Raw genomic sequence first — 26013 nt, 5'->3', positions numbered from 1 at the left:
TACAAGCCTAATTTTAGAGGGAGCTGAAATTTAAATTAATAAACCAGCCAGGGCTGCATGCCGACATGACTTGAAAGTTAACTGGAATTTATTGATCTGCTGCCTACAAGCTGTTCTATGCCGCACTGCACATAAGAAAGCCAGTCTTTAAAGTCGCCAAAAAAATTTTAATTACCTCAAAAAAGGTATTTTACATTTCTAGACAGTAACTGTTGTTTGACTGGAACCGTCTCTCCCCCACCCCTTCTCCCCCCAATTGGGTCATTAGTGACTAGTGTTGACAACAATGATAGCTAATGCAACGTTCACAATCCGTGCTCAATTTTCTGTATTAATGGAGGAAAGGGAAGAAATGGTTTGCCAGACCGGCCACTCTTCTGCCACTGTCCCTAAGGAAGTTCAGTGTGCAGGCATGACTGTCTTGATGATAATTTCAAAAGGTAGGGTTACAACTAGAAGCTATTCATCTTCCGTATTAACTTGGTATATATCTAACCTCTCTGAATTTCCCAAACTCCTTAAGCCTATTTCAATTTGTCACTAGATGCTTTTCCTTGAAGAGACACCTGTTGGGTAAATCTACATCTTTCCTATCCTGTGTCCTAAAAGAGCCCTTAACTTCAAAGGGGTTAAACTGGCATTATTGTTCAGACAGTCAGTATAGTAATAAACCACTTTTGTCCTTTGCATTCTACAAATTTTTCCAGTCATTCCTCTCAACTTCCATTCTGAATAACCTCCATTTTCTTTTTCTTTTTTTTTTTTTAATTTTATTGCATTTTAGGTTTTGGGGTACATGCAAAGAACATGGAAGATTGTTGCATAGGCACACATGTGGCAGTGTGATTTGCTGCCTTCCTCCCCATCACCTACATCTAGCACTTCTCCCTATGCTCTCTCTCCCCAACTCCCCTCCCCCCACTGTCCCTCCCCTATTTACCCCCAACAGACCCCAGTGTGTAGTGCTCCCCTCCCTGTGTCCATGTGTTCTCATTGTTCAACACCCACCTATAAGTGAGAACATGCGGTGTTTGAACTTGTGTCAGTTTGCTGAGAATGATGGTTTCCAGGTTCATCCATGTCCCTACAAAGGACACGAACTCATCGTTTTTTATGGCTGCATAATATTCCATGGTGTATATGTGCCACATTTTCCCTGTCCAGTCTCTCATCGATGGGCATTTGTATCATCGATAGGCATTTGGGTTGTTTCCAGGTCTTTGCTATTGTAAACAGTGCTGCAATGAACATTCGTGTGCACGTATCCTTATAGTAGAACGATTTATAATCCTTTGGATATTACCGAGTAACGGGATTGCTGGGTCAAATGGAATTTCTATTTCTAGGTCCTTGAGGAATCGCCACACTGTCTTCCACAATGACAACCTCCATTTTCTATCTTCTTCTGTCTCTTTCAGCTCCCTCCTTTTTTCTTTAATTATACACATACCTATCAATGAAATTATTTCCTTCCACTTTTAAACATAATACTTATTTAATTTCTCCAATTTTATCGGACTTCTCTAATCATGTATCTTGCAGGACATAGTAATCAAACTCATACAAATTGGGTGAGTGTAGACAAGACACTTCATTTGCTTCATCAGCATTACCTGATGATCACCTGTGTCATCACTTTTAGGGCTCCAACAGCCCCATCTCCACCAGCACCTATTTCTCTCTTTCTCTTTCTTTCTCTCTCTCTCTTTTTCTGTCTCTCTTTCTCTGTCTCTCTTTCTCTCTCTCTCTCTCTCTCTCGCTCTCCCTCTCTCTCTCTCTCTCACACACACACACACATGCACACATACACACCTTCCCATGGTTTTAGGTATCTTATCACTTGGAAGAGGCAGACGTGTCCTGTAAGATTTGCCTTTTTTTCTTTTTTGAGTGTACTCTCTCTCTTACTCCAAGATAATTTTTAATATTAGAAAGAAAATCCAACTAATGCTGGCTACTAGTTACTTTTAACACTTCTCTGATGGAAAATGTTGGTTTGACTCATTATTTTCCCTCTTTCATCAAGTTCTCTTTCCTGGAGAAAACATTCTCCCCAGCCCCACATTAACTCTATTTTTCTAAACTGTCTTTGATGAAGAACATTGTCAAGAGCTTTTTGAAAGTTTAAATAAATTACATCTCCTGCTTATTTACTCTCTCAGATAACTCAAAATGATTGGCGAAACATGCCCTCTCTCCATATAAACCATGCTGCCTTTCTCCTAACAGATTATGATTGCATATATGACAATTAATTGCACTTTATTGTAGATGCTATCTACTTGCTATATTTGAAGTGGCGCTATAAGTCCCAGGATTCAAACCAAACCCCTTTTTCTTTCCCCATTAAAGTCTGGAAGCATGCATGAAAAATCCAGGATAATCACCAACTTGTTTCCTCTTTGATATGAGAACACTTGATAACTTTTATTCTTGTCATAGTTTCTAATTATGTTTGACTTTAAAATTATCATGTTTAACATTAATATCATCATCAGGGAATCAGTCAAGTAGTAGAAAGATACCTGGGTTAAATGCTTATTTATCTATCTATCCATCCATCCATCTATCCACACATGTATGTGTACACACATATGCATATATAATCATTAGCTATCTCTGGATTCTGAGTACGTTTGAATAAAATTAAGCTGTATAGTCCTAAATAAAAATGGATTTTAAAAGGGAATTTGCAGGCCAGGTGTGGTGATTCATGTCTGTAATCTCAGCACTTTAAGAGGATAAGGCAGGAGGATCACTTGAGCCCAGCAGTTCCAGACCAGCTTGAGCAAGTTAGAGAGACCTCGTCTCTACAAAAAGAAATTTTTTTAATTAGCCAGGTTCAGTGTGGTGGCATGTGCCTGTGGTCCCAGCTTCTCAGGAGGCTGAAGTGGGGAAATCACTTGGGCCCTTGGAGGTCAAGGCTGTAGTGAACTATGATCACACCACTACACTCCAGCCTGGGCAAACAGCGAGACCCTGTTTCCAAAAAAAAAAAAAAAAAAAAAAGAAAAGAAAAGGGATTTGCAAATAGATAATGACGTGTATGCAACTACATTTTACCCACATAGGCGTCTTCCATTTCTATTCCCTCTGTAAGATGTGATGGTAGCTTCCTGGCTGGGTATGAAATTTGTGAGGGAATTGTTAGCACTGGCGCCTTAGGGTAGAAAGTGGAGTGCCCCTGTAAGTACAGCCTGACCTAGATGTTTAGGCTACGATGTCAAGTGAGCCATAATGTCCACCCTTAAGGACATTGCATTCTTTTGGGAGAGATAGACAACAATCAGTTTGTCTGGTCAGAGCAATGAGGATTATGGTCAGGCACACCCAGGAGTCCCTGGGGAACTCTGAGAGGGGTGTATAAATAGGCTGCTGGTGGGATGTCTTCCTTTGAGTATTGTTTTTTTTTTTTTTTTTCATTTCCTTCATATTAGGGCAAGTGAACAAATGTTTATTCCGTTCTTGCCATGCATCAGGCGTTACAGGAGACATATGTACTACCTGTAAGGGGCTGCAGACCAACAGCAACAGTTGTTGAAATTTTATATAAAAACAGGAGACCCCATACATGAAAACCTGTGATTAGGAAGACTGTGCCCTGGAGTGGAGACCTAATGATTTTAGATTACTTTGGATGGACCGGTAATCTTGGATTCCTGTTAATAATAACATTTATTTAACACCTTGACTTTTGCCATAAAACAGTTTTTCCCTGTTGAGAAGAAATCATTGCAATATATGAGCAAAAGGTCCATTTCAAGATACTGAGCACATAGTCCTCAAAGAAGGGAAGTAGTAATAGATTTGAGATATTATTTAGGTGAGAAGAAACATTGAAAAGAGCTTTATTTCAATATTACAAAACATCTTTTCCCTCCTCTGAAACCATTTTCTGAACATGCCATTTACATTGGGAGCTTCAAAAAAAAAAAAAGTTACCACTTTCAGCATGTTGCACCCTAATTCTTCATGCTCCTTCCTTTTTGACTTTCCTTCTGTTCCCTTCCTGCCACATTGCTTGTGTACTCCATCCTCCCATGCAGGCACAGACGGAATTCCAAGTGTGGAAGCAAATTGCTGATGGACTGCAAATGACATTCTAATAGTTTTAGCAGTTCAAGCTCTCTCTCCCTTAACATGTAGCTAATGCATAAAATGTTAATACTCCTTAAAAAGAACATATGTTATAATCTTAGTGCCTTGTCAGACACACTCTAATCTGTTAGCAATTTTAGGCTGACAAAAGCTTGTTCCTGGCCCCATATCTGTCTCTACAGTTCTCTCCACTCTATATCCTGTGCAAGTTCAAAGCATGATGATGACATTAGATAGTACACGTGTTGGTTTTATTAGCTAGCTCTAAACTGTTTTATGTGAATGCACTAATTTCACTGTACAGAATTAACTATACCATATGGGTGTGTTCTGGTTGCCCTGATAACATTCATTTTCTTCCACTCCATTTTTCCCCTCTCTTTACTGACCCTGTGCATCCAGATCCGTAGTGGTGGGGGAAAATTGATTGACTCAGAAAGTAGGGGATTGCAATGTAGTGATTTCATGCTCAGTTGTTGGCTAACAAGTCACCATAGTTTTTATTTAGTGAGGCCTGGTGGCAGGAGATGAAGAATTGTGTAGGGCCCAGCTGCCACGGTTACAGAGCAAGCCGCTTAAAGGGCTTCTGGGTTCCAAGTGTGAGGGGAATTGTCTCTTCCCAGCAGGTAAGGGATAGATCTAGGCAGAGCCTATTGTGTTCAAGACGCTGACTGGCCTGGCCAATTCATAAATCCAAAAAATTACAACATCTTCTGGTCAGGAGGAAGTGGAAGGGACATTCAACATTGCACTTAACCGTTTTAATGCCAGGATATAACACCCCCTGCTTGCTGGCTGTTTACAAGGGGGCATTTTGTGTTTAAAGCATGTCTTTAAAATGTAGTTTTCCTTTCCAAATCACCTTTTAAATTAAAATAGATTAACCAATTAATTGTCTATTTAGTGAAAGCTAGTCAATCCATTTACATTTGCTGCTCTTATATGTTTACATATGTTTCAGATAATTGTGATTTTTTTTCCCCAGATTGGTCTAAAAGGACTAGAAAGCCCTAAGGTTTATGTTCTAGTTATGTATGTATGTGTTTCTATGTGTGTTCACACATGCACAAACATATATTTTATGTTCACACTAAATTTATGCAACTTTTTAAACACCTAAACTTTATTTAGTATATAATAATTTTTGGTAAGAATTTGGCCTTTACTCCATCTGTGAAAAATAGTTGCTAAGTCAACGGCAGTTCTGAAGAAAAACACAAAGGACTGTGTTTGTCTTATTAAGAAAACTGTTTTCAAGCATGTTAGAATTACCGTTAATATTCTGAGCCCAAGTGAGCCCAGGAAGGACCTCTAGTTGATAAAGTTAGCCTTCTAGTTTCTGTATATATTTAAGGATAATATAGTTTTATGTCTTTAAAGAATATTAGAATTTGAATTTTGATTGAGATCTATCTTTCAGGCCTTTTATCCAAATGAATTAAGTAGTAGTATAATAAATACAAGATTCTTATTTCTTATTTACCTCATTAATGCATAAAGTATTTGTATTGTGTTTATGCAAAGAACTCTCTGTTGAAGGACACAGATGTCATTATTAATATTTCCTATTTAATGCCTGCAGTGTCCTGAGGATTGTATATCCCATGAAGCAGACATAATTTATTCTTAAAACAGAGCTCCCCCTTGATGGGAATACTCCCTATGTTTCTGCTTTAGTATTCAGCCTCTTGCTCTTATCCGCCTCATTCCCATACCCCAGTCTTTAGGCTGTCTCATAATTTGGACTGAGAACTCAAAGTCCCAGTTTCAAAGTGAGTCTGATTTGCTAACAGGTACAAGTCCAGTGGGAGCATCCTCATCACAGAATCCACTCATTTCAGATCATATCCCTAATACAGAATAGACCTATTAAAAGTGACTTGTTGCTATTCAAATCCAGACAACTATGAATTTAATCATGCTCTCATTCATGCAAAACATAATTTCACCTGTTAAAAGCTTGACCAAGTGTGGTTAGCCTATAAAGTGAGGGGCTGGATCTGAGTTTCCCTAACTCCAGGGTTATGATGGGATTCCATTTAAAACCATACCTGGCTGGGCATAGTGGCTCATGCCTGTAATCCCAGCACTATGGGAGGCTGATGTGAGTGGATAACCTGGGATCAGGAGTTCAAGACCAGCCTGGCCAACATGGCGAAACCCAGGCTCTACTAAAAAATATAAAAATTAGCTGGGTGTGCTAGGAGGCGCCTGTAATCCCAGGTACTCGGGAGACTGAGGCAGGAGAATCGCTTGAAGCCAGGAGGCAGAGGTTGCAGTGAGCTGAGATTGCACCATTGCACTCCAGCCTGAGAGACAGAGCAAGACTCAGTCTCAAAAAACAAAAAAAGGTTTTTATTTCCTGACTTTTGTTTCTCTGGTTTTCTTAACAGTGCTATTTTTAAATAGTAATTTGCCATGCTTTTATAACAATCTAAATAGAAGCTGGTTTGGAACGGCATCTCTCTCGGAGGTCCATATTTGGTTTAAAAGGGCACTTGTGTTCATTATATCACAGATGCAGAAAAGAAAAAAATGCTTCCCTTTTCTCTGCATGTTCTACCTTTGACCCAAACTCAGGCCTAGATGGGTGACAGAAGTCCCTGGTAGCTAAATATCTATATTTCATGGTCACTAAGATGGAGAGAGCAGTCTCAGTATTGCCCACCTATGATGTAATGTTATGGCCCATCAAGCTCAAAAGAGAAAAGTGAAGTAGTCTAAAGTAATAGAAATTAAAGCCAACATGAAATGGAAAAGTTTTTGCAGTATGCAGACTCATTTGGAGTTATATTCATGCATTATATAAAACCAAACGTGTGTTTGGGGTTATGTTCTTAAATGCTACCAATGGACTTGGTTGGCTTTATAAACTAGTCATACTTTCCTTGTGTGGTTACAACTTCTCCAAAGCCTCACAGAAAAATTATAGCTCCCCATATAGACCACTTTTTCATAGTGTTGAGTCTTACGAATCATGGTATGATCTTTGGGTCTCCAAAGATACATAGCAACTTAAGAGTAATTTCGAATATACTGGGGAAAAATAGCAGCTAGAATTACCACTTGGGAATCACAGCCCGTCAAAATTCTTTTTTCTCCCATTCACTTATTTCATTACTAAATCGTATCTTGTAATGTCAGAGATTACTATGATGATAAGAATTTCATTATGTTACATTTTCAGGTTTACTTCTGTGCATCTCTTAGATATCTGATAAAGCTAAGCGGATATAGAACATACTCTTTCACTTTAATATTTATCTAATTCATTTCATTTATCGAATTATTTCTGGTGCTCATGTTGCATTCATAAGTCATGTGACAGTTGCTTCCAGAATTTTCTTCAAACAACTTGTACTTATGCTACATAAAGATTCACTTGTAATTTGTTCAATAAATTTTTATTGAATACTCTGTGCTCAGTCTATAAAGCCTACAAATAATTAGATATTATCACTGTGCTTAAGGAACTGACAAATGAGCAAGAAAGACATACATATAAATATATCAGTTGATACAGGTGGGAAGTGTGAACATGTGATGTAGCAGATAGAGAAGAGCAACTGAGGTTAGCATGTCAGTATTAAAATTCTAGCACATAAATGTGAGAAGCACTATTAACACCATTTTCCTGATTTGCTTATGGTAAGGATGATCTGATATAATAACTACAGTGGCACAGGTTGAGTGCCATTTTCCATGTATGTCAAGAACAGAGAGAAGCCCCAAACAGTTTGTATTATAAATGAGTGAGTTACGCTCTGAAGAATTCAAGGAAGGGATTGAAACATCTGCATCAGCGAAGGGTGAGGGATGGAGTAGAGCTGTAGCCAGCTGTAGGGCTGGTGGGAATGGATCAGGGCAGCATAGCTAGGAGATTGGTCTGGCAGGGTCAGAGATTCTCCTGGAAAGATGCAGACACAGATTGAAAAACTAACAAGTAGCCCTAGACTCAGGAACTTGAATTATAGGCAGAGAAATTTTCAACTTGATACAACAGACAATAAGTATTTATAATAACTGATGCTGGTGAGGTTGTGGAGAAAAAGGAACACTTGTATAGTGTTGGCAGGAGTGTAAATTAGTTCAACCATTGTAGACTACAGCGTGGCAATTCCTCAGGGAGCTAAAAGCAGAACTGTCATTTGACCCAGAAATCCTATTATGCTCAAAGGAATATAAATCATTCTGTTATAAAGACACATGCAGGCATATGTTCATTGCAGCACTATTCACAATGGCAAAGACGTGGAATCAACCTAAATGCCCATCAATGATAAACTAAATAAAGAAAATGTGGCACATACACACCATAGAATACTATGCAGCCAAGAAAAAGAATGAGATCATGTCCTTTGCAGGGACATAGATGGAGCTGGAGGCCATTTTCTCTAGCAAACTAATGCAGGAACAGAAAATCAAATACTGGATGTTCTCACTTACAAGTGGGAGCTAAATGATGAGAGCACATGGACACATAAAGGGGAATAACACATACTGGGACCCATTAGAGGATGGAAGATGGGAGGAGGGAGGGGATAAGGAAAAATAACTAATAGGTAACTAGACTTAATACCTGAGTAATGAAATAATCTGTACAACAAACCCCCATGACACAAATTTACCTGTGAAACAAACCTGCACATATACCCCTGAATTTAAAATAAAAAGTTTAAAAAAAAGAAAAGTTGACAAAAAACAAAAAAGTATTTTTAGTTGTGTCTCTGAGCAGGGAAATGAGACTTTGGAAGTAATGAGATTTGAATAACGTTTACTCTGGGAGGGAGTTCTGATTGCAATGTGTAAATATGTTCATTGTAAAATTTTGCAAAAGTATGAAAATAAGTCTCTCAAAGTCCCCAAACCTCAGAAACCATTCTGGAGAACATTTTTCCATCTTAACATTTTAACATCTTTCCAGGTGTTGGGGGTTTTATTATTTGTTTTGGCTTTTTTTTTTTTTTAACAAAATTGGGTTTATACATTACTTAACTTTTATAATCTTCTTTTTTATTCCACTTAGTAAATCTTGAATATTTACCCATGTCATCAAATCCTCTTCTGCTTGGTATATTTTCCTTAATACGAATGTGCCACAGTTATGTTTAGCCAACCATTGAACATTAAAGTTGTTTCTAATTATATGTTCTAACTATATGATTCATGTTGTCATGAAGATCCCTGTGTATAAATATTCCATACATTGCTAATTATATCCTTAAGATACACTTTCAGAAATTTTAAGTCAAAATAATTTTGAAGCCAACAAGTATGGATAATTAAGGTTACTGGTACATATTGCCGCCTTAAAAACACTATTTTAGAAAAATTAAGTGGATATAATATACATCTTGGATGAGAGATTCTGTGAGAAGCAATTCAATCTCAGATGGCTGGGTTCAAATCCTGGCTCCTCTTACTGTGTCACCTTGGTCAAATAACTTAATCTTTGTGCCTTGGTTTCTTCCTGTGTAATGAGATAATTCATTTGAAGCAATTAGCGCACGGCTTGGCACATACTAGCTGACATTGAGTTGTTGCTAGTATTATTATGACAGTAATTTAGCTTTGAAATGATGAGAGCCTAGGTCAAATTAATGAGAAGAAAGATACAGAGGGAAATCTTTGACAAATCAGTCATATTTGGTGACTAATTGGCTATATTGGCCAAAGAAGAGAGAGAAGTTAAAAAATGAGCCAAACTTTTTAAGCCTAGAGAAGTGGATATTTTGGTGATGGAAGTGGCGTCTGGCTTAGGGCATACTGAAGTGGATACAGTGGGAGATGGACATAGTCTAGTGACTATAGATTTCAGGGTAAAGAATGAGGAAGGGCATGTTGATGTGGGAATGATCAGAAGTAAGCTATTGACACGAAAATGTGTGGACTCCCAGGAAAGGTGAGGATTAAGAGAACAGGGCTTAAGATCCTAGAATGCTGGAGGAAAGCAGAAATAAGGAACAGCAGGAAGGAAGACAAGCTAGCCAAGGATACTGAGAAGATGCTATTACAGAGGTGGACAGAGAATCAAAGCTGTGGGAACCAAACAAAAATAAATGTCACAAAGGAGAGGGTAGGCAGCAATGCCAAGTAACAAAAAGTTCAAAGGTACTGGGAGGTAAAGACCATTACTAATTCTAGTTAATAAATTAAAGGTAAGAGAGCTTGCATTTTCTTTGTGTATTTCATAATGGTTATTTTGTTTATTTTTTCCCTAGCTTCTCAAAACTTTCTTTGTGAATTTTAGTCATTATGTTTTCTTGGTTGTTTGCAAATACAACTTAGAATTCTTTTTATTCTCTTAGCCACATTTTAAGAAAACTTGTGAAGCAGTTAGTTCTCAGCTGGCAGTGTAACAGACCTTTGTTTCTTATTCACTCTCACCTTTGACACAGTTGCCTAAGCATTTGGTTCATGTAACCATTAAAAACACATGAACAAAAATGCTAGAAAATAAACAAGATTGCAATGTTTTATGTGATGATAACTTGCAAAGTCCCCCGTTTGAAACCGAAGCCATTTTTGTGTCATTAAAATATAGTAGAATGACCCATAAGCAAGATTTCTGTTGGGTTTATATATTAAAACAGATGAAATCATTTTAAATAAAATGTTAAAAGCATTTACTTCCTAGCTCAGACTAAGGTTGATCCAAAAAATTTTATCATTTGTCCAAAATTTAAAAACAAAATAAAACTAAGTTTTGACCCCTATTTCACTTGCTGGGTAAACCTAGAAAGACATTTTGAAATGTAAAAACTCTATCACCAATCTAAGTCATTTTTTATTTCATTCTGCACTGCACAAGTCAATTTCCCATAATCATTTCACTGTTCTTACATTTTAAGGCCTAGCTTGTTGGCATTCGTTCATCACCTTCTAACTTTCTAAGCAACTTTTGCTGGACTAGGCCACCACACCTCTCATTAACTAGTTGCCCACTACTGGTGTTTCCCATCACCTTTAAAGTACAATTTGTTGTATTTTTTTAAATTTAATTTGAAATATAATTTCCCTATGGGCTTGGTCTACCTGACATTGAATTAAATCATTCCAAGGTTGATTTTTCCTCAAAATATGTGACTGGGTAATTTTTAAATATCTTCATTAAATTTGCCTTAAACTGTCCTTTCTCCTGTTTTCTATTACTTCTTGGGTGCCCAGCACAGCAGTGAGCCCAGATGGATTCTTTAGAGTGGCTATTCGACAACGATTTAAGGAGGGAGTGAGGAGATCCATATTTTTTTTCCCTCTCTCTCTCTTGCCTACAGCTGCTCTCAATATGGCTCATCATGACTGAAAGAAAATGAATAAAGATGAGTTATCTGAACTGAAAATCAGCCACAGACTAGAAGCAATACAGACTCCCCAACCCATTCCCAAATCCAGTGGGGAAAAGGAAGTCATTGCCGTTGTTTATTTATTCATATATTTTTAATAGTGGGGGGATTATTTTTTTAAATCTTGTTCCTTTGAGTGGTGGCCATTTGGAGCATTTGTGAAAAGCCATATGGTTTCAAATGATATTCCCATCACATTCTCTGCATTTGAAACCATTTTATGCTGAGCCTCTTGGCAGAGTCCACACTTGGAGCATGAGCAGCCTGTAAAACACTGTAGACAAAACTGAAGAACATGCAAATAGCACTTAAGGAAATGTTGAGGATTTGAAATGCCATTTTTGGATGGGCCTACATTTGGATGATACTACCTATATTTTATTTTAAGCAGCTGTCATTTCCATATTTTGTGCATTACATGTCTCTAGGAATTAAATTCCATCCTTGTGACTTAGGTATCTTAAGTGCTCAAAGAGATTTAAAACAGGGAAACATGTGGAAAAAGAGTTTGGAATTTGGGTCCAAATTAGGATGCAAAATAAAGTTCATCAGAGAGGTTGCTGAATCACATATTTCATGTTTTCTTTCTCTATGAGAAGAAAGAATGTGTTTATGAAAAGCAGTGGCCGGGCACGGTGGCTCACGCCTATAATCCAAGCACTTTGAGAGGTCGAGGCAGGTGGATCACGAGGTCAAGAGATCGAGACCATCATGGTCAACATGGTGAAATCCCATCTCTACTAAAAATACAAAAATTAGCTGGGCATGGTGGCGCAAGCCTGTAGTCCTATCTACTCTGAAGGTTGAGGCAGGAGAATTGCTTGAATCCAGGAAGCGGAGGTTGCGGTGAGCTGAGATCGTGCCATTGCACTCCAGCCTGGGTAACGAGCGAAACTCCATCTCAGAAAAAAAAAAAAAAAAAACAGTTTCTTGAATCTTACCAAGGCTCGTTTTCTTCATTTACAAGTATGGGTGATACTACTAATCTTAAAAAGCTGATGCTGTGGATTCAATGAGAAAGGAAGGACAGATGTCAAGTGTCTCCTGTTACCTGAGAGGCATTGGGTCATTGTAGTATGTCCATTAGGAGTTCACGTTCTGGAGTCAACTGTCCTGGTTTGAATGCTCATCTGACACTTATTAACTCTGTGGCCTTTCGAAAGAAGTCCCCATTTCCTCATCTAGAGAGTGATGACAATCATACTCACATCCCAAAGATGTATGATGAGAAGTGACTGTAATGATACCCGTCAAGCTCTTAGGCTGGCACTTGCATGGCACATGGAAAGTCCTCCACACTCTCATTTGCTGACTTTGCAGAATGGTTGGGCAAATGGGCATTAGTATCTGTAATTCCTGGCATATCATGAGTAAGCAGTATGTCCCTGTCATCCAGTGCAGAGTCCCACTTTACAGTGAGTACTCTCGGTCAGATACTCTGGTCCATCATATCCACAGAAGCTTCTGGTCTGGCACATGCCATCTATGATGCCACTGTATTTCTCAAGGCTATGATGAGCTTCATAACTCCCAAGAAAGCTTCTTATATATACATATATATATATTTGTATGTATGTATATTAGATAGGTTCCCATTCCGTAGCCTAGGCTGGAGTGCAGTGCTGCAATCCTGGCTCACTGCAGCCTCGACCCCTCAGCCTCAAGCATTCTGCCCACCTTAGCCTCCCGAGTAGCTAGAACTACAGGCACGTATTACCACGCTCAGCCAATTTTTTTGCCATGATTCCCAAGCTAGTCTCAAACTCCTCAGCTCAATTGATCAGCCTGCCTTGACCTCCAAAAGTGCTGAGATTACAGGCCAAACATAGAAATTTTTGACATCCATTAGGTTGTTACACTTCCAGACTCATTACACTGGAGATGTAGAATGTCACAATTTACATATTAATGCAGTATGAAATATTATCTAGTTTCTGAGAAGTTTTTCTGTGAAGTAATGTGTGCTTTCCTGGATAAGTTACATTATAATGAAAATTGCCAAAGAAAAGGAAGACTGTGAGAGGCTATTCTAAGGCAGGTATGTGAGTAAGTGGTTCCTCTATCCTGTCAGAGGTAAGGAATTGATGGGCAAAGGGTTGACATCTTTGTTTAGCTTAGATACAGTCAGGTTACAGGAGGTATTTAATGTCCTGGCTATCTAGAGGCAACCCCCCAAAAATTTAATTTCTTAAACTTTAGGGCTTGAAAAGAAAATGGGAATTATGTTGTAGTTCGATAATGTACTTTTACCAGCAGGAAAAAACTTTTAATATCTGTGGACAGCTTATTTAATATGCAACAAATGTGATATGTTGCTGATAGAAAAATACCTATTTCAATGTAGTGCTTCATGGTAATTGATCAAAATAGAGTTGATATTGTAGTAACCAGGTTCCAAAAGTGTCATTCTAATGAAAAACAGCACTGTTTGGGTAAATATTTTCTGGCATCTTTATATTTCCTTTAACTGGAAACAGAGAACATGCTGGCTTGGTAGCATGACTATGGGATACTGTGTTTTCTAACAAAAAACAAATTGTGGAAATGATTTGCCAAGAAAAATGAAGATGGTTAGAAGGTATGGAACCAAGTACTTCTGGCTACTCACAGCTAACAGCTTCATGGCCGTAGATTGGCCTAACTAAGTCACTCAGCCTGGTCATGCTGTTGCCTGCTGTTATTTTCTAAGATAACACTTAGTCCTCTTTCTGCCTACTGCCTCAGTGGTGAAAACAAGCATTCTGTGTATATGGATAACTTTACATCATGAGAATTATAAACACTTGGACATTTGGAAATGATATCTGAAATCTAAAATAGATCTAATTATCAATTACGCATAGCCAATTATTCAAAATCCATATTATCTAAAGTGCTGTCCCAATCTCACTGTCTGGACCGGTGGGAGCAGAGGCTGTGCCCAGCAGCAAGCAAAAGTGGAGCTGGCCTACAGGCTCCAGACCACAGTAATCTCAATTACTGTGAAGGAAACAACATTGGACAGAAGGCAGCAGTTTGAGTTGTGCATGACAACCAAAAGTCTGCCAGAAGTTAGGCAATAGGATCAAAACTGAGGTTACCAGCCCATGACAGAAGGTTCCCCATGCAACTTGATGGTGGGTTCTGGTGTATGGCCATGGTGGTGTTTATAGGACACCTGCAGCCTCAGTCACTGATGGTGAGGGAGCGGTGGTAGCTGCTGAGATCTGGTGAGCTCTGGTTTTCTCTATTGTTCTCAGCTTTTTAACAATATACTACCTTTTAAATGCATGAGTGTGATGGGAAAACATTTTTACTGGTTAACAGCTAGGATGTGAATTTGTCTCAAGAAGCATACTACTTTTGTGTGAAGAATTATTAATTAGAGATTATATTTAGGAATGAGATCCTCTTAGATTGGGAAAATAAGATGATGCAAAGATTTCCTTTAGAAAATCTGAATTTGTTCAGGCTGGAGAAAATGAAGATGAAAACGAAAAATAATAGGGAGAAAGAAATCATCTGGGTGTCAAAAGACCATGTGCCCTTGGCTCCACCTTCCCCATCATCAGCAAATTGCACTGGAAGCATCTACTGTGAGCTACAGTTTATTGTGCGTGGCCCATTCCAGCCCAGGTCCCTGAGAGCATGAGTACCACCTCCACCCTGGAATTTACAGAAACCTTGGGGACTATGGACTTCCATGGCCTGTGGCAGGGTCCCTGCTAGTTTTACCCAGACTTAAAGAGCAGGAAAGTCCCCCGACCACCATCTAGATAATATATGTATAAAGTTTGTGTTATGATAGGGAGGAGATATAAATTCAAATAAATGACCTGCAGTCTTTCAATACTTGTACTGAAATGTTCTGTTCAACAGATGATTGAAACCTATAGCCAAAATTTAGTGTGTAGTTATCTATTGATTTTACTTGTACAGATTTATAAGTAATCAAATATTTACTTTATACTATATATATTTTTAAAGATTTTCTTTGTCTATTTCAAACTCCTTTTACTATTCCACACTTGCTATTTCCTTTTTATTTACTTTATTATAGTGTATTTAACAAGCCTATTTGTGTACATGGATGTTATGGGTTTTTCAGAATATAAGGGGTCACTACAATAACACAATTGCTCTTACAGGCCCATACATTTAAAAATCTACATTTCTTTATTCTGTGATTGCTTTATAAGCATTATATATTTATATAATTGTTTATCATGAGGCTGGAGGCAGCTCACAAGTGTATATACAATACAAAAGTGAAAATAAATTATTGACTATATCCAGAGTCACTGATCCCTGGGAGCTTAGAGTTTAGTTGGGAAGGGAAATGTGGAGACCCACATAAACCTCGGAAAGGCATGTCAGCAGAGAAGTGATGTGAAGAGATATGGGCAATTGGTGTCAAAATTCTCAACAGAACGGCACTGCCTCTGACTTAGAAGACTCACCATGGAAGGGCATTTGATCTGGGTCTGGACAAGTCAGTAGGATTATGGATACTGTGGTATAGAGGTAGGGAGTGGATGAAGAGGATTCAGGCATGAGCCGCCCTGGGCGCAGAATCAGTGGTAGGACAGCCAGGACATGCAATGATGGCAACTCAGGCCAGAGAGTGAGTTTCTTAGAGTGGGATGTAAAGCTGAAAAACTGAATTTACTTCTTTTGGAAAGCAAGACATTTTCTGTATAATTTACAGTATATCCTGAGAAAAATCTGATTGGTGAAGTTTGTAAAATACAAGGTTTATTGTTTAGAGCAGTGTGTTTTTCTATACTACCAGAGCAGAGTGAGAAATAATGTTACATTTTGATTACCAGTAACAGCACAAGTTGTTTTCATGATAGGCTAATTCTAAAAATGGCTGTGAAGGTACAAAAATCATGCTTTTACAGTGAAGTCATAACCTCTTCATTATTTTAGTTACGTTCCCTTTTTAACAAATCCTTTCCTTTACTGTTTCAAAACATTTGAGGCAGACAACTTCTAAATAATAAGTGAATTCAGATACACCTAAAATGACCTAAAATCTAATAAATTGTTGCAAAATTAATAGTTAAACTGAATATTAAAACAACAAAGCTATAAGATCCTTCTTAGAGTTTCTAAATCCTTCTTGACATTCGGCACATAGCTAGAACATGATAAATAAAATATTAATCTTAGTTTTTCCCTCAATTTGTGAATCAACAATTTCTATTAACAGTTCATAAAATGTCAACATGAAATTTAAATACATTTTTAATATAACACTAAAGTAATAAATCCTCCACAGAAGTCAAGAAAGCAGATTAGCTATTCTGCCCTCTCCGAGCTTGACACTTAGGCAAGATTAAGTTTTCTCTTGGTATCTTAAATGTTTGTTATTTTTTAAAAACTAAGAAAGAGAGGCATATAAAAGTGAACAGCCACTGCCTTCTTTCACAGGCCAATGGCATTAGCATGGACATACTTCTGGAAAACCCTCAATGGGGGACTTTATAACACATGGAAACATTAGATTACATAAATTCTGACAATTTTCCATTTTTTTGTATTGAACATTTATTTTTCAGGTATTCTTAGTAATCATTTCAGACTTGTATGGAAAGAAAGTGATTTTTGTTTGTTTCTGTACTATGTTTAAATTTCTTTCACTCTCACAGAAGGTTTCATGGTACAGGTGGAAGGAACATTCTTGGGAATGGGGAAGGTGGGGGGTAGGAGACCAATTGGGAAATTCAAGCCTGGGAGCAGTCACTTCTGTGAAGGTGCCAGTGGAGGAGCAAACGGCAGGAAGTCACATTGAACTGGGCAGGAAAGAGGGGAGGTTGGGAGAGGAAGAGGAGCCAGGGCCCAGAGCCACCTGTTGGCCCATAGAGCATCTGCAGTGACAAAGAACAAAGGCCCCAAGATCAGACTACCAGAGTCAACTCTCAGCCTTAGCACTTACTGACTCTGTAACTTTAGGGAAATCACTTACCCTCTCCATACTTCTGGTTCCTCATTTATCATATGGAGAAACTAATAGTAATAATAATCATCTCTACCTCATAGGTTGTTGTGAGGATTACATTAGCTACATTAAATTTATACATATAAAGTACATAGAGTGGAGACAGGCACATAGTAACGATACATAAACTTTAACCATGATTATTATAGTTGCAAGTTCTCTTAGGGAAGGGGCAGGTAGTTGGAGAGGGCAGCCTCAGCTTGGATGTGTAGTATTGCCAGTGCCATCCCAGCTTCTTTCTCTGGGAAATGTTGGGGCCCCAAGTGCACAGTAATATCAGTTATGCATGTAGCACACTTATATAGTTGTTCTTCAGTTACTATCCCTATCTTCAAGACACCACATTTATCTGTATGTTCCTAAAATCAGCACTTGTGTGATTTGTTCACACCACCCCCAATAGTGATGATGGGAGTTTCTCCCTGACTAACAAGGTATTAGTCAGATTTTATTAAATGTGTTATATAAGCTTGTAGTAGGTGAAAGCAGCAAAGAAGATCTTCTTGCTGGATCATAATTATATTGTCCACTCGAGCCCCAGAAATTGCTCTTCATGTCCATTCCGTATCTTGCCGATCCAGGCAGTTAAGAGTAAATGGATACAAGGAAGTGACCAAGTCCTTTAGAAGCCAGTGCAAGATTTGACAAAGCTGCTGATAGTGTTGCAATGTAAACATTTCTAACAACAGGTCAGAGATTTTAAATTGAGGAGTTTGGGCTCAAGGTGAAAATATCACTGCAGTTACTCTGAATTCTTTTTTGAATATTATTTTTAATTGACAAATTATTATCGTATGTGTGTATGGAGTATAAGGTGATGATTTGATACATGCATGCAATGTGGAATGATTAAATCAAGCTAATTGACATATCCATCACCTCACTTACTTACTATTTTTTTTTATTGGAAATTTGAAATTTACTCTTTTAATCATTTTGAAATATACAATACATTATTATAGACTGCAGTCACTCTGCTTGTGCAGTAGATCTCAAAACTTATTTCTCTTATCTAATTGAAGCTTTGTCACTTTGACCAACAACTTCCTTTCCTCCCTCACCCCAACCTACTCCCAGCCTGTGGTAATATTCAGAATTATTGAGGAATAAGATGATCCATATGAAAAAAATTCTGGAAAAATTGACTTTGCAACATTAGGTGCACAACCTAATTGTTATAACCATTTAGGAGAAGAAGATAGGCAGGCAATTGATAAAGACATTAGGCTTCAAGGCATGGGTTCAAGGCATAAATACCTCTTAGTTGTGTGGTCATATTGGGTTCATATTGCCTAAGACGTAGTGTCCTCATTTTGAAATTATGAGTTGAATTTAAAATATCTACTTCATAAGGAAGCTATAAGAATAGATGCTTGAAGTGGTGCATAGCATGCAATATCACTTACATAGCAGAACATTGGCCACACACTAAATGTCCAATAGTAAGTGAATGGTTGAATAAATTACGTTATAGCTATGTGATGTTCATTAGGCAACAAACCAATCCACCACTGATGAACAAGTGATTACAGTCAGCTGATATCTAAAACTATGAGGAAGTCTTAATTTTGTTGAATGGAAATAATAATTATAGTAATTATTATTTATATAGTGCCTATATGCCAGGCCCTATTAAAGTCTTGTACATGTTACTCATTAAATCCTTACAACAACCTGAAGAGAGACCTGCTGTCAACCGCATTTACCACATGAGGCTACCATGGAAAAGTAAAATTAGGAAACATGTTCAGCTAGTTAAGTGGCCAGGCCAGAGTCAAGGTAAAGGAATTGGGGGATTTATGTGCAGTTAAGAAGTAAGGAGAATGAAAGATGGCTCTTCCAGATCTCATCAAGTTTTGTGATTTTCTAGACAAATGCAGGAAGACTTGGTTATGTCACAGATCAATAAAACACACCATTATTACATTGTTGGCCTAATAGCAGCTGGCCTGTAATACAAATGGGAACTGTCATACTCAGAGTGGAAAGCCCTTCCAGTATCCAGATTGGCAACAGATGATTCTGCACACCCAATATCCAATTGCAGACTGTTTTCTGCCTGCCTGCTCTGCACTGCCTGCCTTTATTGAGCACAAACTGTGACGTACTGAAGGAATCCAAGATAAATTTGTAAAACATCATGTCAGGCCCTTTCTAGTCCCGGTATCCCCTGGTGATCCAAGGTTGGGGTCTAAAAAATAGAACAGAAGAGAGAAGAGGAAGCAGGCACTAACTTGCCACAGATACACGTAGAGTGAAGGAGGTATTTTTGTTTAAAAGACAGACAGCTGAGAAACAGTTATTTGATCCCTGCTGCTTGAGGGACAGTAGGGAAAGAAAGGTATTTTTGTGATCACTCTTCAGCGTTCCCTATGTGGCTTGGTTCACACAGTCACAACAAAAACCCACGCTCTAATAATACATTGCAACCAACCACAGATATGTTGCAGGCATTATGCACAGTAGTAACTAACATTCAGTTTCTTTTGATTACTTCCAGGCCTGTGACATTTAGATTGCTGCACATTTCTTCCAACCTCAGAGCATTCAGAGTCAACAGCATACATCTAATAATCATGTGCTGACATAGAAACTGTAAGGACTTTGTGCCATTCATCTGACTTTTACCACACTAAGGGTAACAGAGAAAATGAGCACCATATCAGGAGTCCAAAGACATGAGTTTTGGACTAAACTCACCAACTAGCTGTGGTCTTGAGCATGCCACTTAATCTCCATGAGGCTTCTGGTTCTCTTTTGTGAAATGAGGAGAGAGTTTTGGATCTCCAGGTCTCCTTCAACTCCAGTACTCTGTACTAAGTCATCAGTGAGTTCTGACTAATAATAGTTTCAAAAGGGAATACTGCCCATTACATTCCACCAAGTAAAATCTGAGAGCAGAAAGACCAAAGAAGTGGACATCCCAGATACTTTCAACATTTACCCATCAACGGGGGTTGGCTCCAATAGTTCTGAAAGTAATCCATGCATAACATTTTTGAAAGGGGAAGTAAAAATGTCATCTTGCATTTGAACATTTTAAATGTCAAATCCTCTGCATTGTTAGTATTTATAAAGTTATCTCTATGGCATTATCACTGTCAAAGTAATCAATCATGGATTTATTGAAAAATATAAACATGAATTTTTTTTTTCAGAAAGTAGTATTTATTTTCTTTTTTTTTCCCCCATTTATTTATTTTATTGCATTTTAGGTTTTGGGGTACATGTGAAGAACATGCAAGATTGTTGCATAGGTACACACGTGGCGGTGTGATTTGCTGCCTTCCTCCCCTTCACCTATATCTGGCATCTCTCCCCTTGCTATCTCTCCCCAGCTCCCCACCCCCCACCGTCCCTCCCCTATTTCCCCCCAACTGACCCCAGACACAGGGAGGGGAGCACTACACATGAATGTTTTTTATCTCACCTAAGTATTCTCTGTACTAAATTTTATTCTATTATAGCATACTTGACAATTAGTGATTTGTAGGCTTGGTTAGCACATGCATACTTTTTAAGCAAATTAATGTAATGTGAGAGAACAGTTTTCACTGTTTCCCTCTATTGGTATTTTTTTTGTGGGTGCCCTTCACTGTTAACTACTACACTGAGCTACACAAACCAACTATCACAAATGGCCTGTTTGCCAAATGCCTGCTTCCCTAATAAGGAGGCAACGTGTTACTGACACCCTTATGTGTAGAAAGTCTCACATAGAGACTTATGAAATGCATATCTGGATTCCTATATTTTTTTCACTTAAGTCTAACACATTCATGTACTCAAATCTTAGGAAAGGAAATGTATGTGGTAGCTTGAGCCTGCTGTCCATACAGGCTCAATGTGTCTTCTGTGAAAGACCAATATCATCCCAGCGGACCTGACCTAGTTGAACATAAATACACCATTGAGGAGCTACTGGCTTCAGAATTAATAAAATGTATAAATAAATAGGATGGCCTTGTGAAGAGGCTAAACTTGAAGTGCCTATTAATTAATTTTTTAAAAAGCAAAACAGCAGCTTGTAGCTGCTCTACTGATGCAATGATCTGTGAACTGAAATTGTTTGATAGAAAGCAGTCGGATTATTTATATTATTCATATTTTACAAGATTTATAAATGTGTTTAACCTAGAATGGGATCATAATGCAGAGCCTTATGTTTTTCATAAGATACTGATCCAGCCTAGAGGCATCCAAGTAATTTGGCATTTTTGCTTTTTATTCATAAGGCCTCTGAGTATGTGTGAATGTGTTTGTAAATATATCTCAATTTCAGTTTTTGTTATTCAGAGAATATACATTAGTCCTTCTAACTAGTCCCAGAAACACAACCCAGTTTGTGTCTGAATTGATCACTATTTTAAAATCTAGAGAGCTGGGCGGTCTCTGTGCTCTTGGGCCTGCAGATGAAGTTCATTAAAGAATCAATCACTAGTGACATCCAAGCCCTCACGTCATTTGATAACATTATCCAGAAAAGGAATACTTTTCAGTTCTTGCTCACCTAGGCAGAATTTTGAGAAGTAGTCATAAAAGATGAGACTGAGAGTTATAATTGGGTCTTTGGTATAGACAAATAGTACTGTGTCTTTTGAGTTTTTATTTTAAATTCCCCTAAAAGGTCACTGAATACAAAGACAGTCTCTGAGTTTATTGAAGGGAAAGCCACAAAGCTGTTATATGCAGCTCTGTCCATGCCTATTTGTATTTCACACTGTCTTTTGTCACCCAACAACAAACAGACAAAATAGAATTCGATCTCAGGATTTCTTTACTGTCTTTTCAAGATTTTCTTCAAGGACTTGTTTCCAACCAACTTTGAAAAATAGTTCTAATTTTTAAAAGAAGAAACAAAGGACTGTCCACATTTGGTTTATTTTATGATATCTTTTCTGCATTCACAGTAGCAAATGTTAGAAATACATTTCAAGCTGCAATTCACCTGGATAAATGTCAACATGAGACCATATGGTAGCTTTTCAGCTTCCTATCCTGGAAAGTGCTTTGGACATGGCAGCCATTGCTACACTCATGCTGAAGCAACTAACTGCCTAGTTGATTGTTCTTATATAATGTAGATTGGGTCATGGCTCCAATGTGAACCAATCTCAGTGCCACATTGCGTGTTTAGGTTATTTTCTGGGTGACTAATTAGATCTCAACCTTGTATCTCCATTTTGGATTCCAAATGGTCCGAATGGACACCATGATGCTGCTCCCAAATAATAGAAGGGTTTCAGGCCCTCTGACACTAAGAGAGGACAGGACGTACACCTGACTGCCTGCATGTGAATCCTAGGTTTGCCATTTGGTTGCTGTGCAAATCAACCTCTTAGGAAATAATATTTTCATCTATAAATGTGGAAAGAATAGTGTCTACCACAAAGGGTAAAAATTGAAATTGTTGTGTAGAAGGTAGTTGGCTGTTCACATTTTACAAGATTAGAAAATGTATTTAACCCAAAGTGAGATTATAATGCAGAGCCTTATATTTTTTAAGAATGTGATATAACCTAAAAACTGATAATTGGGGCCACTTTACATATGGTTATGTGAATTAAAAAATTAATTTTTGTAATATAATTAGAACAGTGCCTGGCACATGGGAAGCATTTTGTTAGTTATCATTAATATAAATTCAGATATATGTTTATCACAGTCAAGAAACCGCTTAAGAAGCTATAATTGAGAAAATAAATGTAACACAAATTTTTAAAGCTGTTTAAAGTTTCACCTTACTTGCTAGACATGATACTATTCACCTTTTATCCATTATCTTATTAAAGATGACATGATGCCTTGGGGAACATGAATTTTTCTCTCTTAAAAAGAAATTAAAGAATAGGTAATGAGGGAGCAGATATTTTCTATTTTTACATGTAGATCAAATATCCACTAACACAAGTTACATTTTGTTTCTTAATTAAATATCAGACTTTATGCCATCATGCTGCATACCTTTCAACATTTTAAAAGTCTTTTCTCATTTAGGAATTCATTTTTTATTTACCAGTTTTGAGACATAGATAAGACAAGGGATGTTATTATTTTCAATTCACAAGTGAGGACATTAAAGTTTTGGGAAACTGAAGGGAAGTGACCATCCAGCGTCATAAAACAAGTTCATGGTCCAGGATCACAGCCATGATCCGGCCCCTCCCCCTCCACTGTGCTGGGCTGTGGACTCATCTGCTTCATACACATCTGCTGAACAGTTATTTCCAAGCACTGAATAGAAACCACCAGCCTCGCATGTTTTCCAAAGCTATTGATTGTTCCCCTACTCTTCGTTCATCTTGTGGATAATAAATCTATCCATTTAAAGACAAGAAGAATTCAGTGTTCAGCTATGGTCTGCTACACACATGTCCACTTTCCTTACATTTTCTTTCAACAGAACACAGTAAAATCTATTGTACAGCTCACCGGCGTGATACCGCTTTGATAGACACTGAGTGACCTAATATACACACTCCAGTGTACTCTAATCTGTGGTCTCCCAGCTCCCACTCGGCAGGAATTCTGAGATGTTGATGGAACCCCATGATTTAACAGAGCAGCCGGGCTGCCCTTTCACCCCTCACACTGGTTCTGACAGCTGCCTGCCATGTGTAGAGAAAACCTCACAGGCTGAAACCCTGTCACAGAGTAAAGGTCCTTGAATAAACATACAAGCATGATCATGCTACTACTCTAAAATTGAATTGTTTTTTTAAACTGAATTTACAGTAGGGACATTTTACAGCTGAAGATCTAAAGCACCCCAAAGTGGGCCAAGTACCCTCTCCCTTTAAAAATAAAACAAAATAATACACACAGTAAGGCTGGTCTTGTTCACACTTATTTGAGTTACCAGGTTTTCCTCAAGTGGATTAAGCCAATTTACCAATGCCCAGGTTTTTCTACTCTGAAACAGTAACAAGCCTGCCAGAAATGATGTGCAGCATTTTCCTGGCTTAGTTAGGAAACTCGATTTGTGTTTAAGCTGTCAATTTAATCCACACTGCCTTTTTACTTTTATCAGGATATTCTTCAGGTAGAAAAGAATGGAAGGAGGCTTTAGGCATAACTACTGTCCTAAATATAAAGTTGGTTAAAAAAAAAAAATCCCTACTCGGCCCAAATAGCATTGTGCTTTATAATTCATTCTTTTCACATACAGTACCCTGCGTTATCATGGCTAATGTTTTCCTGCTGAGCTGCCATCATCTTTTGTCAAGCTGTCAGGGTATTAAATTGATGTACCTTCCACATTTGGATAGAGGTCATTATCCTGTTGCCTGGTTGCATTGCCTCTGCTGAGCAGGTTAACTGCTTGAGGTCTTTTATCTCGATAAATGTTTCACCAGCACTTTTGCTCTGTGATGACACGAGCTGTTCCTTAGAGGTCAAATAGTGATGCTATGATAAGTTGTTCCCTGCGTGTTCATAGATATGGAAAGGACTGGAGTCCAAACTTCATAACAGTCCTAAAAGTAATAATAAATGCTTGTCTTAGCATATTTCTCCACAAGATATACTGGATTTGGGGACTCTTTTAAAATTACCTACATGCTAATTTTATATACTGAGAAAAATAATGCATTTTAACTATTTTGTTGTTTCAGTGTCATGAGTGATTCCACCAAATGTGTCAGAATCTACCACTTAGTTCTGATGATGGCAGAAATAAATGAATATGGGTGTGTGTAATAGATAATAAATAGTGTATATTGTTATTTGCATGGGTTTCTAATATTAAAATGACATTTAAAGACCATGATATTTGACATCTTAGTACTCCTGTCCACATAGAAAGATTATTTTTTAAGTGGAGAAATAGAAATAAATCATTTTCCTTCAGTGAAAATTGATTTGTTAATTAAAAATAATTTTGATTATCTTGTATTTAATTATTTACAATGAAGAATACCAAATAAAAAGGAAAATAATTTTAAATGATTTTGTCATAACCAAATAACTTTTTTGAAAAACTTGTTTTTAAATTCTGTTTTCAATTCTTTTTTTCTTTTTGGAGACATAGTCTCACTGTGTCACCCAGGCTAGAGTTTAGTGGCACAATCTCAGCTCACTGCAACCACTGCCTCCCAGGTTCAAGTGATTCTCCTTCCTCAGCCTCCTGGGTAGCTGGGACTGCAGTCGTGTGCTCAGCCAATTTTTATATTTTTTAGTAGAGATGGGGTTTTGCCATGCTGGCCAGGCTGGTCTCAAACTTCTGACCTCAGGTGATCTGCTGGTCCACCCACCTTGGCCTCCCATCAATCCAATTTTTAAAACTGACTTTTCCAATTGAAGCAGACTTCATCTCCATATTCCTATGACTAGCGTTGTTATATGTACTAAAAGATGCTTTTATGAGTAAGTAGAATAAAAATTGTTCTAATCTTGGAGAAAATGCCACTTTAAACTATAGTCTCTTAAAATGTAAGCACATAAAAACACATGGAATTAACTTTCTTGACACTGCATAATTTGAGGCCAAATTGCTTAAGTTTAATCTTTGACTAACTTATTTTCTAATGGAATGTGTGTTTAGTGTTTTGGTGTTTTTTGTGTGTGTGAGTTTTTTTTTTTTTTTTTTTT

The 26013-nt window shown here is 37.8% G+C and overlaps 1 protein-coding gene across 7 annotated transcripts in view; it reads left to right on the top strand.

Annotated features, from left to right (window-relative positions):
- The window catches only part of CDK14 (cyclin dependent kinase 14), a 613351-nt gene that overhangs the window by 553064 nt on the left and 34274 nt on the right, over window positions 1–26013 (top strand). The window contains exon 15 of one of the 7 annotated variants that reach the window (XM_017536526.2): window positions 19925–20506. The exons of the other annotated variants lie outside the window; for them this stretch is intronic. The gene's annotated coding sequence lies outside the window, so the exon portion shown is untranslated. Of the gene's footprint in view, window positions 1–19924; window positions 20507–26013 lie in introns of those variants that run through there. 7 annotated transcript variants of the gene reach the window in all.

This window comes from Cebus imitator, unplaced genomic scaffold (assembly GCF_001604975.1).
Source record: "Cebus imitator isolate Cc_AM_T3 unplaced genomic scaffold, Cebus_imitator-1.0 Scaffold98, whole genome shotgun sequence".
Taxonomy (NCBI): Eukaryota; Metazoa; Chordata; class Mammalia; order Primates; family Cebidae; genus Cebus; species Cebus imitator.
Note: the sequence above shows the minus strand (reverse complement) of the source record. Positions and strands in the feature narration are given on the sequence as shown.